This window comes from Medicago sativa, chromosome 4, assembly GCF_051527215.1.
Source record: "Medicago sativa cultivar Bolivia chromosome 4, Bolivia_mono, whole genome shotgun sequence".
NCBI classification, from domain to species: Eukaryota; Viridiplantae; Streptophyta; class Magnoliopsida; order Fabales; family Fabaceae; genus Medicago; species Medicago sativa.
In genome coordinates, this window is record NC_140752.1 from 51625785 (window position 1) to 51646409 (window position 20625).

At 34.2% G+C, this 20625-nt stretch overlaps 1 long non-coding RNA gene across 1 annotated transcript; it reads right to left on the reverse strand.

Moving 5' to 3' along the window:
• Nucleotides 1-8644: 8644 nt before the first annotated feature.
• Nucleotides 8645-9400, reverse strand: LOC146929705 (uncharacterized). The gene is made up of 3 exons (XR_015008286.1): nt 9293-9400; nt 9127-9201; nt 8645-9024 (listed from the first exon to the last, which is right to left on the reverse strand). It is a non-coding gene; the product is annotated as an uncharacterized LOC146929705 (long non-coding RNA).
• Nucleotides 9401-20625: the final 11225 nt, after the last annotated feature.

Sequence of the window (20625 nt, forward strand, 5' to 3'; positions counted from 1 at the left end):
CGATCCAAAGAACAGCTCATATCTGCCTATGTGTCTATGTTTCCGGTCAAGTGCCAAGTTCAATCCCAAGAACAGCTTGCACCTATCTTTTGTTTTGTATTCCTTGGTCAAGTGGCTAGTTCGACCCAAAGAACAACTTGCACCTTATTTTCTACTCCCTGGCTTGTCTACCCTGTCAACGTTCACTCGAATCCCCAGTGACATGACAGGTCCCATAGACTCTAGTTGTTTGTCTTGCATTCATAATCAACATATTGCATGACATTCATGTTTTTCAACTCTGAAAACGTATATTTTATGTCCAAAAGCAGTGCAAATGTTAATATTTAAGTGTCTTCGTCCCGTCAACTCAAAGACTCCGTCTCTTGACTCTCCGGACAAAGAAACTTAAATAGGGGCAGCTGTTATACCCTAATTTTGGACCTAAAAATACTTGTTCAATTCTTCTTTTCTTGCATTCCAAGCCATTTGATATATCTCTGATCAATTGCATCTTTCTTTACATTTTATTTCAATGTTATTTGTAAAATTCACATGTAAGGGTATTTTAGTCATTTCCTATGTCAAAATTTCTTTCAGTCTTTTAAAAATTTGTTTGAGTCTTTTCATTTGGTTAGAATAAGTCTCTGTTTCATTCTATGTCAAAATCCATTTCAAAAATTGCATTTGAAGTCATTTTAAGATTAGTTTGGCCCCCAGGGGCATTTTGGTCTTTTCACATGTTAAAACCCTGTTTAAATCCTAAAAATTGTCTCTGAGTCTTTTAACTCTGCTTGTATGAGTCTTTGCTTCAATTTCTTGTAAAAATCCATTTTAAAATTTGTATTTGAGTCATTTTCAGTCATTTTAACCCCAGGGGCATTTTGGTCATTTCACACGAAATTTTGGCAGAGAGAGGTTACTTTAAAGTACCTCATTTAGGCCATTGGTTCGTTTTAGTCCGTTTTGTCAAATTTTAGACGTTCCACTTTACGTTTAGTCAAATTACCATTTTTTATTCCAATTTTATTTTTAGTTTTCCTTTTTTTCTAAGTCCTAAAATTTCCAATAATGGCATTTCAGTCCCTTTTAGTCTTTTTTATTATTTTTGCAGATTGGTCCTTTGTTTGTCATATTTTGCAGAAAAATCCCAAAGTCAAAGCAGTTACAAGGCGGTCAAAGTTTGTTACAAGCCTGTGTCCACATGGCAGTGCCTAATTGGTCCAGATATTCCAAGTGTCAGTCTATAAAAGGGGCCAAATCATCACAGATCCATTCAGAATATGCCAACTCACCAAAAACACGATCACAAACTCTCTCTTCACCAAAACAGAATCAAAACAGAAAAATTGCAAGAACAATGATGAAGGTTTGAAGAACCTTCAAACCCTAATCATCCCAGAATATCAATTTCGCAACAAATCATCATCAATTCGACCTTGAAGCATCCAATTCATATGAATTTCAACATCACCGAATCATCACCACATCAAAATCCATTTCAATTCCACAAAAATTTACAAAAGCAGTGCGAATTTGCAAGAAGAGAACTCTCAGATTCCTGAATCATCATCATCATTGAGTTCACCCTCGCAATTCAAACGCAGATTCATCACCAACGGCGACAAATACGGCGTGATCACGAGGGATTTGGTGAGAAGAGAAGAGAAGAAATCGAATTCGGAACTGAACCAGAGAAGAAGGAAAAATCAGAAGTTGAACGAGAGAAGAAGAAGAACGTGTTCATCTGTTCGAGGCAACAAGGAGACATTCACCAGAAACGAAGAACGAAGCTCCACTTCAAGCCTCTCCGTTCGAATCTCCGAATTACACAGAGGTAAAGTCCTAGTTCATCTTCCTCTTTCGAAATCCTCTATTACTAATTTGAATGTCGTAGATCGTGAGATGTGAAACGTTTTTCTCCAAGAAATTTTTTAGAACGATAAAGATTCAAAACGTCGTAAGTTCCTTCCCCGATCTACGTCAATCCAAAGATCTTTTTAGAAATCTAGCTTTGGAATCGAATAGAGGAGAGAAAGAGCGTCAGAAACATGTGATCAGGTCGTAGATCTGGGTGGCTTGAGGCTCCGACGAGGCGGCGCCACCGCCGGCCACCGCGTCGGAGAAAGGTTGAAGACGACCGGTGTTTGGTCGGAGAAGAGAGAGTTTGCAGACTCTCTCTCTCTAAGAACATTGTAGAGAGAGAAGTGGTTAAGGTTTGTGTGAGGATTCCCTTTGTTTGAGCTTATATACCAGCATGTTAATCACACGCGCGCGCGTACACCGTAGTAGCATGTTCCCCTGGCCTTTGGACCATCAGATCTAGGTTCCAGAGGGGCTGGATCAATCCAACGCCCCTGGTGCGTTTGGATGATCCAGGATCCATCTCTGTTTGGGCCTGGACGTCTGTTCTTCACAGATCTTTCGTTTTTGCTTATTTCCTGCTATGTGCACCACTGGATCTTGTTTTTTACACCCTTGTTTGTCCAAAATTGTTCATAAAAAATCCTAGAATTTTTCATATGTGTTCTTGATATTTTTCTTAACATTTTTGTGACATTTTTTCGTGCTGAAGCCTGAGAAAAATATTTGAATCTTTTTTTCCTTATTTTTGTAAAGATTAGTAATTTTCTTGCACTGTTTAGTCCAAAAACCCTTAAAAAAAAATTCCTAAAAATTCATATAGGTTTCTTGATAGTTTTGTAGTATTTTGTGATAATTTTCACATGTTAAAATTGGTTAAAGAATAAGGTGTTAATTTTCTTGCTATTTTTGCCATATTTTGTGCTAAAAATGAATGAAAATTTGCTTGATTTTAGTCCAAATTGCTTGATGAATATTGGTGACCTATGCCACTTGATTTCATAGGGTTTTAGTTACTGTTTGTGTTTGATATTAACACATGAGAACGAATCTTGATAGGTTACTTAGTTTACAAGTTACTTGTGTAAATAAATAATGCAAACATGCTTGAAGTTTGTTTTAAAATGCCAAGTAAATCATGTTGCCTTAATTCCCATTCCAAGACTTGATTCTAAACCTTTAAAAATGTATTGGAATGTGAGAATTATAGGTCATATGGTTCTTGCATTCTATGAACAAATTTTAGCCATGTTTGCACTCATTTTCTATCCTTTATGTTCTAGTGTTTCTCTTGCTTTATTTCCTTTGATATTGTCATGTGCTACTAACTCCTTTAATTTCATGTTTCATCATTTCATAAGCATCTCCATTTCATCCCATATTCATCTCTATTTCTTTCTTGCAATTTAATTTGTACCAAAGTTAGAATGTAAACATTTAGGAGTTTTGTAATATTTTCCTTTATGCACTTTTAATTTTCTTGGCAAAGAGGCCATAGAATGTATCTAGGGTATGATGTAAAGGACAATGGACTCTAATGATGTACACCGACACAAGCACCGACACATGCACACACACCACTATAGCTAGAATATGCATGTTTAGATGTATGTTTAGGATTGTATGTTTAGATGTATGTTTAGGCTTTATACTTAGAAAAATCATTTTCCAAAAATATGAACAAACTTCACCCAAATCTTTTTCACAATAAACCTTGGGGTCAAAACCCCATTGATTTTCCTTTTCATTTTCTTAATCAAATTTCAATGAAAATAATCATGTTTAGACCACATTTTGCAAATGACTAATTCAACCTCACAATTTCCTAATCTCATGCCTTTGAGGCCTCTTTTTCTCATTCTTCAAAATTCCAATTTTCAAACTTAAAATCAACCAACAAAAACAAAAATATTTTTGGAAGAGAACTACGGTGGATTTGATCCCTTAAACGGGTACGTAGGCAAGGAATCAAAATTCCTTCAATTCAACAAAAATAAAAATCCAAAAACATTCTTCTCCCTCCAATTCTTCATTTAGCAAACTTTAGGTGTAAATAACATTTCAAAATAGCATTTAAAAATAAAGCGCGCGCGTAGAAATTAAAGACGGTTCCTATAGGATACTATAGTCGTTATGGGTGCCTAACACCTTCCCGTAGCGAAAACAACTCCCGGACCTCGATTCTCAAGGGTTTTGCTTACTTTTTTCCCTTCCCAAGAAAAAATAAGATATCACCGGTTTAAAAGGTTCAAACGTAATCAATGTTTGACACCCGAAAACCAAGATAAAACACACTTGATTTAGGATCAAGGTTTATTTAAGAATATTTTTATGTTTTGTTATTTGCATGTTTTTGTTGTTTTTAAATGATTGAACTAAAATATAAACTAACGGAGCAGGAAAGTAAAGCGTAGGTACCTTATGGTGGCGTTGGACCACCACGAGGACCTTTAACCTAAACTACCATGCATAAAAGGTAAACATACACACACATACGCACACATGCACCTAAAGCTATTACATAAAAACCTATTATACATTCTCGGGTCTGCGGAAAAATAAAGATGCATGACTTACATTAAGCCTAAATTTACATTCTATAGTCTGCGGGAAAATAAATATGCATGATTTACATTAAGCCTAAACTTACATTCTAGATTATGTACAATGAAACTAAATGACATAAGAAAAAATGAATATGTAAATATGCACGAAAATAAACCTATACTAAAATATGCATGAACGACTTTACATTAGCCTAATTTACATTCTAAAATCAATGCGAGTAAAATTAAAAGCCAAAATAATAAGAATGTGTTGAATAATATAATAAACCTAGCCTAATAACAAAAGGCGTAAAAGAAATAGATAAATACGATGTAAATTAAATATGCATGCAAGAGTAAATAAAATGAATGAAATGCAGGGAAAAGGGTGCAAGTAATAAAAATAGGGGTGTAGTGATAAAAAACAGTCTGGGATTAAAACAGATGCTGGGTGTTGGGTTGGAGGGAAAGGCTTGGGCTTAGACCGGTTCGGTTCACGGAGAACCGAACCGGTTCGATGACAATATATATAGGCTGTGGGACAAGATTCCTTCATTTTCTTCTCCCGTTTCTCTCTCTTCACTTTAAAAAACAGAAAAATGCTCTCTCCTCTCTCAATTCCGTCGGCAGATAAGGGTGGTCGGAGGGAATTCCGGAGCGGCGGTTGGCGAGTCATCGCGGCGGCGCTGCCGTGCCGGAGCAAAAAAGCTCCTTTTTTTTAATTTTTTTTCGGTTTCTACTCTACTTCTTATCCTCTTTCTGTTTTCACACTCAAAAATTCCAAATACTAACCCTAAGCCTGTAGATCTAGAACAAAAGAGAAAGAAAACTACCTTTTCGTTTGACCTGGTTCGGCCTTGCTACTTCGTTGACTCATGGCCGGTTCGTCCTTGTAGATTCGTGATTGTTGATGCTGGATTTGCGTCCGTCTTTGAGAGCGTGGTTCTGGTATTGTGATTCGTTTGTGACGTCTTGTTCTTCTTTTTGCGAGGCTTTGTGTATTGCTGGCGTCGTACGGATTTATTGATGTTCTTGTGATTGAAATCGGTTCTGTTGATGTTAGAATCGGCTGGGTCTAAGGTTTGGTTGGTATGGATCGCGGCTGTGTCTTGGTTGATGAACGATGATGACGATTGGTGATTGTGTTCGAATTTAGTTACTGATATGTTGGTTGTTGGTTCTATGATATGTTTCGGCTTAATTGATGATACTGTAAAATTATGTTTTGTTTTTGCAGGTGATTGTTGAGATTGGGTTATGCTAGGGAAATTGTTGTAAACTGCAGGTTTTTGAATAATAACAATGGGTTCTTTGGATATATACTTTTTGCGTGAAATTGGCCCCCCTTGTGTGTCGATTTGCATGCTTATTTTATAGTGTTAGGATTAGGGTTTAAAAAGAAACTGATTCCCCTAGCCTGTGGAGAAGGAAAACGCATTTGGACTGGTTTTTGCTGCTGATGAGGTGTTAGAAATTTGCTGCAGATGAGGTTGTTCGTTCCTGAATTTGGGACTTTGGACATTTGGACTTATCACTTAATCGCTTAATAATATAAAAATAAGTAAATAAAATTAATGAAAAGGATAAACGCTAAAATTAAATTAATTTAATTAAAACAAAGTGAAAAAGATAAAGAATAATAATAATATTAATAATAAAAGAATAAAAGTTGTAATTAATTAAAATAAAAATTAAAAAGGACTAATAATAATAATAAAAAATAATAAAAAATGTGAGAAGAGGGCTCGACTCGGAATAAAAATGAGGTATTTTAAAATACCTATCTGCCGATTTTTTTTAGAAGTCAGAGACTATTCAGGGCCAAAGGACACGTGTCAGTGGTATCTTAGGTCAAAAAATGGGGTACGACATCCAACATGAGGTTATACAAGAGATTTTTCATATTAGATGGTAAGTCCACCTTCTTTTTCAGGGAGGTCGTAGAAATAGTTTAGGCAGCCCCACCTTTTTTTTTCTCTCTTTCATAACTTCATTTTTAAATGGAAAGTATCAGGACTTGCTATTAGATTGATAAAACCACCCTGAATAGCTGGTACATAAACTTTTATTGAACACAGTAAGATAAATATATATATATATATATATATATATATATATATATATATATATATATATATATAAGGTGATGGATGAATAAGAGGTAGGGTGTGGGCTGTACTGGTTTGAGGGGGAAAGTCGTAGCGGTAGTTAACTACCGCCAATTATTTATTGAACATGATTTGACTGAATGTATAAATTATTTTTACATAGTCATGTGCATAAAATTAATAATCTCTTAACCTATCATAAAAGCCTAATTGTATTATATTGCCTTATTTCCTTTTACAATTATTTTATCAACCTGTGTGAAGACCTATTTTAATATCTGACAAAAAATATGCAGGGGACAATTTAAACCTTGATAGAAAAGATGACCATATTTAATCTCTTATAGAATTAAACCGAGATAATTTTGTCCCTCCATCAATATTTTTCTCCAACCCGTATGTTCTTCACATTTTTAACTGTGACTGGCATATGTGACAGTCCAGTTGTCTTACTGACTGAAATATGTAACTTTTAGAAAATAAGGGTCATTTAGGTCATTAACAAAATAATTTTGGGTCATAATGGGCCCCATATTTAAAAAAAATTATTTTTTATTTCTTCTTGATAAAAAAAATAGAATACAATTTTTTAAATATTAAGAGTTGAATAACTTATACATAAACTATATAAGAATAGAAGAACGAAAAAATCCAAAACAATTAGATATGACAGAAACAAATTTACATAAATTGTAAATCCCTTCCTAGTAGTAAAATTTGTTGCTTGTTAAAATATTTGAGGGATGTAACAAAACATAAAAATAACAAAACCTAAAAAAATTAGGGTTAGTATTAGGAGGGAAAATATTAGGTTTAGTTGTTGCAGACTTAACAAAACTAGAACTTTTACCCGTGCTATCGCCCGGGACATTAAAAATGGAGAAGCTAAATATATTGCAAAATGATTCGTTTTAGTGAAAAGAACAATAACCGAGAGCACCTTTACTGTGATATAATGAACATGCGATGGAGATTGGAAGAGAATGGCTGCAAAAGAATATTGTGTTTGCTTACTTGTGAGGTGTCGGTGTAGGATGATTGTTTAATTTCAGATGTTATTTTGGCATCAGTGTAGCAGAATTGCAGTTGCCTCAGTGAAGGCTATAGTGTAAACTGTAATCACCTTGGAAATCTAATTGACCAACTTATGAGTTCCTTGCCATAACTCAACTCACCTTGTGCAGCGCAGGGCTTTAATGTTGTTAACTAACCAATGATTAAATTCATGTATTGAGCACCGTAATTGTGCTCTTTCATTAAAAGCGTAAATCTCTGCATAAAATGTATATGTAGTACGCACTTGTTGGTTTTGATTGAGTATGACTGTGGCATCAATCTTGAATATGGTTGGAGGTCTCGTACATAATATAGTATCCGTCTCTCAAATTACGGCGTTGAATAAAAAGGTTCTGCAGAAAAGAAAATGATCAATTACGGTGGAAAATGCTTCGTGAACTTGTATAAAACAATGTCCTCTTAGAGATATTCCAAAGATTGCACCTATAATTTGATTCCTATCAAATTAACAAACTTATTAACGCATTTGGCATGACTAATAAGGCATATAAAAGTTACAGAAAAATACATTGAACATTGTTATTATTGTGACATGATTGTAAGCAAATTTGCATTATTTTTTTCTGTAAGTTGACAGTTAAAAATTTAGCTACTACTGAAGCACCTCATTTGAATTTACAGAAAGTTTGAAACAAAGCAAACAGAAATTGTTGTGGTGCTTTTCCGGTGATGGTCAGTGTAAATTGAAGCTTGTACATGAATAATGCCTCTTATGCGTTAAGCCACATATTTCAGTTCATATCCTTACGCTATTGATTTACCAAAAAACGAAGTTTTTTTTACATTGAACGTGAATTTGGTTTCTTTTGCATATGAAGTTAAGTTCAAATTGTCACGAATAATAATTTTATAGTAAAATTTATATATAGTCATTAGATTTGGGAGGAAGATGTTATAGCATTTTCATTAATAATAAGATGATGTTGTCCATATTTTTCAAAACGGTTCATAGAAAATTTAGATTCAGAAGCTTAAATTGGAAGAGCAATGATTAACAAACATTGTACTTAAAAACTGAATGCCATGATAGGTATTCAAAATTCCAAAACAAATAAATACGACAGCGACATATAAGCAAAATAGAAACATCCATCCATAGTACAAAAATTAGGAAAAAAGCAAGAAATTATTCTAAATTACGGCGACAGACTTTATTATTATTATGATCCACGAACAGCTGGTAGGCAAACACTTCCAGAATACGGCAACACCGATATGCAACATGTATTACTCCAACATGTTTACTTCTTCTCAACCTTGATAGACTTCAAATTGACAGGTTTGGTTGTTGATCCTTGCAGTTGCAGAAGCTCCTTTTCAATATTAATTGGGACATCCAGCAGATCTCTTGCCACTCGTCTTGCTAGCTGGTGTCAGTTCCTCGACTGCATCTCTTTGGTTAGGCTGCTTATTATCAGATTTTGTTGAATCCCCCCTTCAAGTAGTCGAATCTGTTATATAGCAAACCAAAAGTGAAAAAGAAAAATCAGTATGTTGATTGAAACTTTCTCCACAAAAAAGAAATGGTTAAGCTCAAAACTTGGATTGCTCACCTCAATGGATGGTTCATTAGGAAAATTCAATATGTTGACATTAGGGTCATCCACTCCTTCCTCGTCAGAACACATCTACAATAAAACAATTTATTTGAGGTCAGGGGATAATTATAAGAGTATGAACACAATTGACTATTATGTGGGATAGTAATCACAAAACTACCTTGATTTTGTGTAAAGCAACGATGGAATTGTGTTGGGATGAACACAATTTATTTGTTTCCCATGGGATACGATGGAATTTGGAAAAGAATGAGATATGAGTACAGTGGTTCCATTGTATATATACACCTTCAGATACACCATATATCATGGATATAAATTAATAACTCTACATTGGTATAGCACAAAAGTTTGGGAAACAATAACAACATTTAATGCAATCATGAAAGTTGGAAAGTGGGAAATGCCTAACCAAGAGCATGGAACGTAACAGGCATGGGAAAATGAAAATTTGAAGTCTGATCAAATCAAAGGATGAGATCTAATCCTAGCCAGATGATTTGATCCAACGGATAAGCATGATTGGCGCCCAAAAATTATAGGTTTAGGGTTTGCAAAGTCATTAGCAATGTTAAGTAGGATTAGATATAAGTATGATTAATAAATAAGGATTTAACCTAACAAATTCCATCTAAAAAATGCATTGCACCAATTTCATTCCTATCCTCTTGCCTTTTTTTTTTGACAATATTTTGTACACTTATTTAATACTCCCTCCGTTTCAAAATACATGTCCAATTTTTGCAATGTGCACTATTCACTTGACTCACTTTGACCATACTTTTTAACTAATGTATAAATACAAATATTAGCATGTGAGATGTTGTTTGATTTGTCTCGACAAATATTTTCAAAATATTAAATTTTTATAATTTTTTACTTTAGATGATTAAAGATATTAACGGTCAAAATTGTGCATTGGCATGTGTGAAATGATTGACTTGGACATGTATTTTGAAACGGAGGGAGTACTAAAAAAATGCATCGCACCAATTTCATGCCTTTTTTTTGACAATATTTTGTACACTTTTTTTTTAAGGAAATATTTTGTACACTTATTTAATACTAAAAAAATGCATCACACCAATTTCATTCCTATCTTGTTACCTTTTTTTTACAATATTTTCTACACTTATTTAATACGTTTATAAACAAAATACCCTAATGAACCAGATTGGTTATCACTAGGATGGGAAGATACGTCATTGAGGGGAGGGTCATTTCCGGAAGTAATGTTGGTGATCAGGTTTTTGTATCCAGGCTATCTCTATTGCCTTCAGATGTCAGGATTCCCTTTTAGTTTCAACGAAGACAATTTCGTTTGACTATATCATTTGCAATGACAACTAACAAAAGACAAGGGCAGTCACTTAAACATGTTGATGTATGTCTGCCAACACCTGTATTTTCTCACGGACAGTTGTATGTTGTTGTTTCAAGAGTTACATCCAGAGAAGGTTTAAAGATATTGATCACTAATGAAGATGCTGAAGATACCGATGTAACGTCCAACGTCGTATATGAGGAAATATTTCGCAATGTGTGATGAAACTACATGCCAATGTACTAAAAATTTCATATTACTTTTACAGAATTATTGATAGGATTACCGAATTTTCTTTTATAACATTTTCAGATTTCATATATTTTATGACGTGTTTTATTTTGTCTACTATGGATTATCGCATGTTATATTTTTCACCGTTACCAATTATAAATTGCATTTTATTATTCATATGTCAATCCCTTTACAATAAACATGTGCGGAGCACGGGTCAAAAATCTAGTAAAATATATAAGCTTGCTAATCCCCTATGAAAAGTTTGCAAAGTCCCAAAATTTGTCTGAAGCTTACAACCCCTCTATATAATTTGATCTAAATGGACTCAAGTCAAACTTACTAATTATTTTCTAACAATCTCACTAGTTATGGCAAAGTACTCAAACCAAAATCTGAAATCTTCATATTTTCTAGTGAATCAATAAGAAGGTTTTAACTTGTTGAATCCAAATCTCTTGCTTTCAAAGTGTTAGACCTTTAATTTTCCTTCGTTCTTGAATTAAGAACTCCACTAGATATTCCAAGTTCCAACATCTACATGCCATATGCTACAATTGTATTTACTGTAAGACTCAAAGAATTGATTTCAGTGAATTAAAGCAATCAATCACCAATGTACTAACTGACCTATACATATAGTTTCTTCCATTTATGTTGAAACTTAAGTAGTATAGCATTATAATTTAAATATTATGACAACTTGAGAGGTTATCATTACAAGCATGCTTAAAGAATAGTCTTCTCTTACCAATTTACACCAATAGTTTGACGTGTGCCTGAAAATGTTACATATTGTAATTAAGATGAAAACTCAAGTAAAATAAAAGACATTTGATAAAACAGCAAAAAAGATATACCATGTTAAATCTTTTGACATTTTATGGAAACAATAATAAAAAGTAGATGGATTAAAATAAACCATGTTTAACAGCATCTTATGTATCTTACGTATTTTGCAAGCGAAGGGGCGCATGACATGGGCACATGAGGCAACCCCTTGGGTTGTCCAAAGCACAGGGTTGCATGACTCCATGCGCAGCGGCAGTAGGGAGGATGCAAATTCTACAGTTTGTCGTCTACTTTTGTTGAAGTCTGTTTTGAAGTTGGTTTGTAGTTTGTTATTAGTCCCACATTGTTCAGATTCTCGTGCTGTTAAGTGTATAAATATGTTTGAATATCCCCATCCTTTGAGCAAGCTTTTGGGATGAGATTCAAGGCTATTTAACGGTATTGTCTTCAACACTCCTCAAGGCAAAAACAACATTACAACCAACACTCAACAAAGTACAAAGTACACAGCTCAAGGCAAAAACAACATTACAAAACAAAGTACACAGCTCAAGGCAAAAACAACATTACAACCAACACTCAATACAAAGTACACAGCTCAAGGCAAAAACAACATTACAACCAACACTCAAGAAAGTACAAAGTACACAGATATGGAATCCATGGTAGTTATTATGATTATAACTCAACAAAGTACAAGATTATAACTCAACAAAGTACAAAAACCCATATTTTCTAATTATAACTCAACAAAGTACAAGATTATAACTCAACAAAGTACAAAAACCCTTAAGATTTTATGGAATCCATGGTAACAAAGTACACAGATATGGAATCCAGAATCTACAAAGTGCACAGATATGGAATCCATGGTAGTTATTATGATTATAACTCAACAAAGTACAAGATTAATTATAACTCAACATACAAGATTATAACTCAACAAAGTACAAAAACCCTTAAGATTTTATGGAATCCATGGTAACAAAGTACACAGATATGGTAACAAAGTACACATATCTGTGTACTTTGTTACCATGGAATCCATAAATGGTAACAAAGTACACAGATATGGAATCCATGGTAGTTATTATGATTATGCAAGTCTTGTACTCTAAGAACCCTTAGGATTTTATGGAATCCATGGTAACAAAGTACACAGATATGGAATCCATAGTAGTTATTATGATTATGCAAGTCTTGTACTCTAAGAACCCTTAGGATTTTATGGAATCCATGGTAGTTATTATGATTATGCAAGTATGATATGGAATCCATGGTAGTTATTTTGATTATGCAAGTCTTGTACTCTAAGAACCTTTAGGATTTTATGGAATCCATGGTAGTTATTATGATTATGCAAGTCTTGTACTCTAAGAACCCTTAGGATTTTTTTTGGGTCCTGCTAACGGGTGCCCCGGGGCACTGGTTAAGATACCATAAAAGGGAATTATTACCATAAAAGGAAACTGTTTTTGACTTTATTATAAATTAATTACACAATTTCAATGCATTAACTACTATATAATTTATTATAAATTAATTACACAATTTCAATGCATTAACTACTATATAATTTTCTTTTTCATATCCTTAACCAGTGCCCCGGGGGCACCCGTTAGCATTTCCTTTTTTTTTATTATTATTATTCTATGTTTGTGTTTTTACTTTTATATGCACTTGTTTTTCAATTCATGTCATTAATAAACTAAGTTTTTGTAATGACAAAAAATGGAATAATTTATTCAATTCTTGTCATTAATAAACTAAGTTTTTGTTAATGACAAAAAATGGAGTAATATATTATAGCTTTGCATTTTTATCTTTGAAGTTTTATTTAGAATAAATATTTAAGCTAACATTCTTTAATCTTGCAAATTGAATTCATGCACTTTAAGTTTATAACTTAAACCCAGGGGGAGATTACAAATCTCACTCTAAGAATAAGTTATGTTTTATTTGTTGAAGAATGGTTCATCAAAACTGTTGATGTTTGTCATCGTTAAAAAAGGGAATATTATTAGAAGAAAATTGGTCAAAGAAAAAAACTCTTAAAAGTTTTGATGACAACAAAACATGTATAAAACATGTATGAGAACAATTAGGATACTCTAATGTGAGTCTAAGTGTGTACGAAATTCTAAGTATAACCAAGCTTTGCCTTTGGTCCAAGTAAACATACTGGACTACTGGTCAACACTGTGGACCTTGATGAAGTTTTGTGTCATAGATAATGTCAAAGTTCTTTATCAAGATTAATCAACTTTGTAGAAGTTAACGCTATTACTCAAACCTCTAGAATGAGATCCTCTGTACCGGTATTGACTCAAGGTTTCATTAATGATGCTTGCAACGACTCTTTTCTATGAAAGGAAACATTCTTTCAACTTATGAAATTGAGTAAAAATCATCAAGATCATTGATGGTATATTTTATGCAAGTGCCGAAAATCGTATCAAGTACTAAAGTAGTAAGTTATCATCTCCAGAGGGATTGTCGTTCAAATAGGTAATTAGCAGAGTTTAATTAAAAAGCAAATAAAAGAAAGGATTGGAGTGATTGCAAGTTTAATTAATTGTTCTGCCCAATGCGAGATTAAGTTTTTGTGGTTCAGAAGTGTAACAGAGATTAGGGAATTTTGGAATCCCCCTTCGTTTTCTGTTGGAGATTAAATAGAGTAATTATTAGTTTATAACTTTTATTATGTTTGGATTTAAGAAAGTAGAACATAACCCTGTGATGAATTTGCGGAAGTATATTTTTAATATTCCCACAATTCAAACATTGACAATTGTGGAGTTCCCTTAAGATGAGTTATAGCCCTAAATTCATACTTAGATTCAATTAATTTAGAAACTAAGCAATTCACTATTGCCCTGCTCCAATGGAATTCGGGTCGACAATCCTCTTGGCTCCATCTAAGATACGATACATAAATAGACAAATACAAATTAAATCAGACTTTATATTATAAACTGAATAAAATTTTATTAATAGAATCCAATAAGAAAGAAGAGGTTCATTGTGGAACCTTAATTAAAGATGTTTAGTTGCACATGTCAATCGAAATTATTACAAAACAATAGAAAAACATACCCTAGAGAAAACAAGAGGATGATGGAGATCCTTTGCCTTGAAAACAATAGAAACTCTCGATGCATGAGCCTTGCCTTGTACCTCTAGATTTCTCGATGTAAGGGTCTCTATTTATAGTGTATCATAACTTAGGTATTAATAGAGAAGAAACTGGGGTTTTCCACCAAAAATAGTTTAGAAAACAAGCAAACAACAATTGCTTGCCATTTCCATGCACGAGGCGCATGGTTTGATGCACTTGGGCGCATGAGGCAGCCCATCTTGTGCAAATTCATTAGTTTTTGACCCTTTTTCAAGCGTTCTTATGAAGGTGAGAAAAACACAAGAAGGGGGGCGAATTGTGTTAGGTTTTTCTTCTTTTTAAAACTAAGTTCAATGTTCAGAGTCTGATAGAGTTTGGAACAAGGTTCAGAGTCTTATGCAGCAAATAAAGTAGAGAGAGAGAGAGAGAGAGAGAGAGAGAGAGAGAGAGAGAAGATAAAGACACAAAACAATTATATCCTTCCACAATCTGGAAGTAGTCATGTCCCTTTACTTCCAAGAAGAGTTCACTAAAATCAATATCTGAATACAAATGTTCAAGCACAAAAGCTAGAGACTTCAAACTAGTCAAACACAAAAGCAAGAGGTTTCCTATGCTCAAGCACAAAAGCAAGAGACTTCTAAACAAACACAATTACATAGAAAAAAAGTTTGAGGTTGAACACTTGATATACAATCAGTGGTGTTCACAATACAAATCAGATACAGACTCTTAAGACTCTAGAATTTCTAAGATATGAAAGTTGTTAAGAAATTCTAAGTGAACTTTGATGTGTAAACAATTTCAGTATAATTTTGGCATTTGTAAAATTGTTGTGAGTCTCTTACAATCTTCAAGTCTTCACTCCATTATATAAAGGTGTGAAAGAGACGTTGTTGATTGCCAGCACATCAAAAGAGTTGTTGTTGAAGCTTGATAATCACCAATGATCTGTTGTTTGATTTGGTTATTGTCCTAGGAGTGAACAATTTCAAATTCATTCCTTGAACAGAGAATAACCAGTGTAAAAATAATTGTTATCTTGTACTATTGCAGACATGAAGAGTGGAGTAGTGGTTGTACAATTGTAATATTGTCCTTTTCCTGCGCTCTTCAGTAGATAAGCATCCAATGCTCTCTAATTCCTCTGAAATAGTCGTTGCTCCATGCTTCTATTCCTTCTGCAATGATATGAATTCAGAATAACAACTTTTAACTAACTCCAGCTTCCAGTCTTTAGACTCTTATGAACTTCAGCTTCTGATGATCTTCAGACTCTCTGATGACGTCAGCTTCTGACAGTCAGCTTCTGATGGTCTTCAGACGCTGTTGGTCTTCAGACTCTGTCTTGCAACATATGTTTCCTTTTGTAAATTCCTTTGCTCTCATTTGTTCTTTCAGAACCAATGCTTGACTTTAAGACTTATAAATTTTTGTGTATGGTCCTGCACACTTGAACAAATATTAGCATATCCAATTGACATTTTAATACTTTGTTATCATCAAAACTTAAGGTGGTAATGTTAAACACATTTTGTTCCAACATCTTCCGTCTTGCAATGCCTTGGAACTTCAAATGAATTTTATTCACTTTGTATTGTCTTCGAATGTCTTCCAAGAACCATTAATCTTCAATCTTCATAGCCTCGATCCTTTACTTGATGTCTTGTTATGCCGATTTACATGATTTCTCACTAAAAAGACTCAAAACAACTATGTAGTTGTATGATTTAGGATAAAACTCAATTACAAGGACTTGAATGAAAACAATACAAAAAATTCTTCAAACCACTGACATCTACTTTAATTGAATTATAATTTTCCTTCAAATGCAAAGAAAATAATTGAAATCATAGCTAAAACATCATATATTATTCCATGATCAAGCAACATTGATAAAATTAAATGGATGATTCAGTGACTACATTTACTCAACAATATCTAAACGTTCATATCAAACTTTCAAAGACATAGATTCTTGTCATCAAACTTCAACTCTATATAAAGGAACAAGTTTTGACTCATGACGGTTACACTCTTACAACACCAGAACTTACTAATGTAGATACATACAAGTCTAACCTATTTTTATACTATTTACTTGGAATTCATATTTGTTCATAGTATATACCTTGTCTATAAACAATCAAGAAATTCATTATTGAGCTTAAATATGTTTACCACTCAGAGTTTGTGTTAACACAGTCGATTTTTGCAATCACCTATGTGAATCTCTAGATTGAGATTAGGATGTCCTATAGGTTGAGGCAAGGCAATCTAGGACTAGCTTGGAGAACTTCGTCTGCAAGTTCCTTCTTCCATTGTAAATCTTTGGCGCTGAATTTCTCTTCGAACAAATTGTTCTTCAAAAAATTCTTATATACACCTTGAATTGGTAGTTGATTTTTGGAAGTTATGCAGAATGCATCTAGGTGAATTCACTTTGAACTTCCATGTTTTGGCCTTTAAAACTTGGTCTTTGAATTTTTGTACTGATGGCAATACATTTATGACTCGAGTATTGAACTTTGAAGGAATAGTAGTGCACTATTAAGTTATGTGATTAGTTCGAAAACAATTTACTATTGTTTGGAAAGAAAAAAAATTGTCAAAAAAAAATCATTGATAATTCAGTAATTCTTTTTGGCTAAAGGTTGAAGTGAAAATTTCAAATATGCATCTGTAATATCCCGCCTGTCAGTATCGGAATATTACCAGTCGATTGTGTCAGAGGATTAATATTTCGATAGAAAGTTTGACGGAAATAATTATTATGAGATGTCAGCTAAATACGAGTTAAGTATCAGTGTCGTATGTAACACGCTTGGAGCAAAGACAATTTGGTAATTGCATGTTTAAAGGATATTTATATGGATTAGGCACCAAACTATCTAATTTCATTTATCCTTTCTCTCTCTAGTTGTTGGTAAAGCTTTTTCTCCTCCTTCTCTCTTCTTCATTCACGCCCTTCTTTATCCCTCACCACCAAATCTTCCAAATCTTCTTCCTTCCATGGCAAGTGAGTTAATGTTGTTCCTTCTTGATCTTTAAAGCTTAAGGAAGTTTGGTTTAAATTTAATTTCTCTATTTCTCCCCTCAAGAATGGATTCAAAGGTTAGGGTTTGTAGTTGGAAAAGAGGAAGCTAGAGCTTGCATATGTTATGGTTTTCTTTGGTCAAAGAAGTGTTAAGAGTTTGGAATGGATTGATTTCACTACCTTTTTCTCTCAAGAGAAGTCCTTAAAGAATTAGGGTTTTGGTGAAAAGCTTTGAGTTGGAGTATAAACTTAAAGATTGATGATCAAGCAAGGATCATGGTGCTTAGATTGCAAGAAAGAACATCAAGATTGAATGGTTTTAGTCAAAGGAAGCAAAAGATCAAGAGCTAGGGTTTTGGCATGCTTGAGCTTAGGACTTGGTGATGCTACAAGAATCTTGTTTAGGTGAGTTCCTAGATAGTTTTCCACCCTTGGGAATTATGTGATTTACTCTTGTAAGAAAACTATGAATTTCTAGGGTTTTTACATAAGAGTTTAGTACCCCTTTTATGTCATGCTTTGCAATATATGTAAATACTTGCCATAAGAATGTTTTACATGTTTTCTATGACCACTAGAGTCATAATATGCATAGAGACACTTGGTTTTGAGGTTTTTGAGCCAAAAACACCATTTTTTCAAGTGCTGGACTGTCATAACTCGCCACAGCGAGTAAATAGCTCGCTATGTGAGCTAGACAGCAGAACAGGGGGTCCTACTCGCCTCCAACTCGCCATGGCGAGCAGCTGCTCGCCTCCCATACAAACTTACTCGCCATGGCAAGCAGACAGTGAGAAAACTCATTGTTTTGCTCGCTTCAAGTAGTTTGGCGTTTCGCGGGGCGGTTTTCTCTGAGCAGTCTTTTTAAGAAAGTAAACCCCTCAAACCAAGTTCTTATTTTGATAGTCTTTAGCAAAGAAAGTGGCAAGTATTTGGCATAGACAGCAAAGCATGGCAAACGAGAGAAAATACAATAAGAATCGGGTAGGAAGTTAATCATTCAGGAAAGGAATGAAAGTAAAGCCTTGACATAGCTTGTCAAGAACTAGGATAGTTAGTAAAGAAATAGAATGCTAAGCATTAGTGATATGCTTGATAAGACGCGAAGTGATTTAGAGTATTATATTCGCATAGAAGCAAAGTACCATACGAGTATGGCAAGACGTGAATCGATTGATATCTATTCACAAAGTAAGTTAAGAAAGCATATAAGTTTACCTCTAGTGGGATCGTTTAAGGATCCGAGGTAAAAGAGATAGTATGAATAGGTTTAACCTTCATACATGCATAAGACTAAGATTTTAATAAGAGAGTCATGTCTCTTGTAATCCTTCCAAGGTTGGATTCAAGGGGTTCCCCAAGGGGAATGGTTAAGCCGAAAGGGAGCCGCATGTCACTAAGTTAAGGTGTCGTGTCTTTTGTATTCCTTCCAAGGTTGGATATGAAAGGTTCTCCAAGGGGAACAGGGTAAGCCGTAAGGGACCTGCACGTCACTAAAGGAGTCCGGGGTTACTCCACCCGGGACTAATCCGTAAAATGAACTCAGATAATGTTGTTTGTTACACGCTAACATAATTAATGAAGCTGACTATGCATATTTACTATACATGTATATGTATTTTATAGAGCCTTGACGTAGATCGTCAAGAACAAGTAGAGACTTGGCGTAGATCGTCAAGAAGTAGTAAGATAGCAAGAATCACTTTTGTGATAAGAGATGATATGTTGTAGATACAACATATTAAGCAAGTAGAAGCAAGATATGACGGTGACGATCTTAGGTTTCCCCTAATTGTCCGGTTTAGAAGCGTGTCATGATAGTAGTATATGTTAGGCCTCGATACGTAGAGCGTATTCTTGGCAATGCGGTTTTAGATTCCCATTTAACCGCCATGACACATATAAGAAGAGAAGCCTATAACAAGTTAAGAATATTATGACGGCCCTAGCAAGCACGACCTTCTAAGTAAGCAAGTCCCCACACACGTATAATCAACCGGCAGGTTGTATTGTAGACACGTGGTGACCGTAGGTTTCCCCGTGGTTGCCTATAGCCTAGGGTTATGTGGAACTCACTGAGACGTTATGTCTCATCCCAATCCTTATTTGTTTCAGATATCAGGATGGATTAGCAAGCTAGTAGCCGGATGGATGTTTCAGCAAGTGTTCGTTCGTACCAGCTGCAGCATGATATGGATATTCAAGGATGCCTTTATCATATTTTAGAAAAGTTGAGTTATAATCTTATTGTACGAACACATTTGTTGTATACGATATTCATTCGAAGTTTTTATGTTGTAAATTTTTAATATATCCAGTACTAAACTAACGTATATGCTAGACATTCTAGATACGTCTAGTATGGGTGTTACAACATCATTGAAGCAAGCTTGAGTTGGTTTTACCTTCTTACATAGTTTGTGATATGTGAGGTAGGTGGAGAGACAAATAGTTAAAGAGCTTTGAGAAACATGTCGTCTTCTTCGTCAAACCAGCTTTGAGAAACACGGATATTTTTCTAACCTTCTTGAAAGACAATGTTCAGCCCCTTTTATCATCATACGTATGATGGGTTGTGAACTTTTACTAGCTATCTTACCAACGTCAGGGAGACCTTTCTTTAATTACTGTCAAATTGATTCAAATGCTTATTTGTTTTCTATCGTTGATTCAAAGACATAGCTTAGCCATATATTTCACATATTATGTGATACTCCAACAATGTATATCTGCTTGGCCTCTCTGTGACGTTGTGCTGAAATTGTGTTTACAGGTGTAAGAGCCTTTGAGTGAATCTCTGTCTCTCATAAATTGTCTATATTTTTATGTTTCTGCATTTTATACATATCACAAGCTGCTGCGTTTTTTGTTTATGTTTCTCTGTTGCATAACCGAAATATGCTGCAGCTTAAATTCGTTTCTTGTTACTGCGTTATTGTGTTGCGTGTGTTTCTGTCTCCTATTTTTCATTGTCAAGTTATTATGATC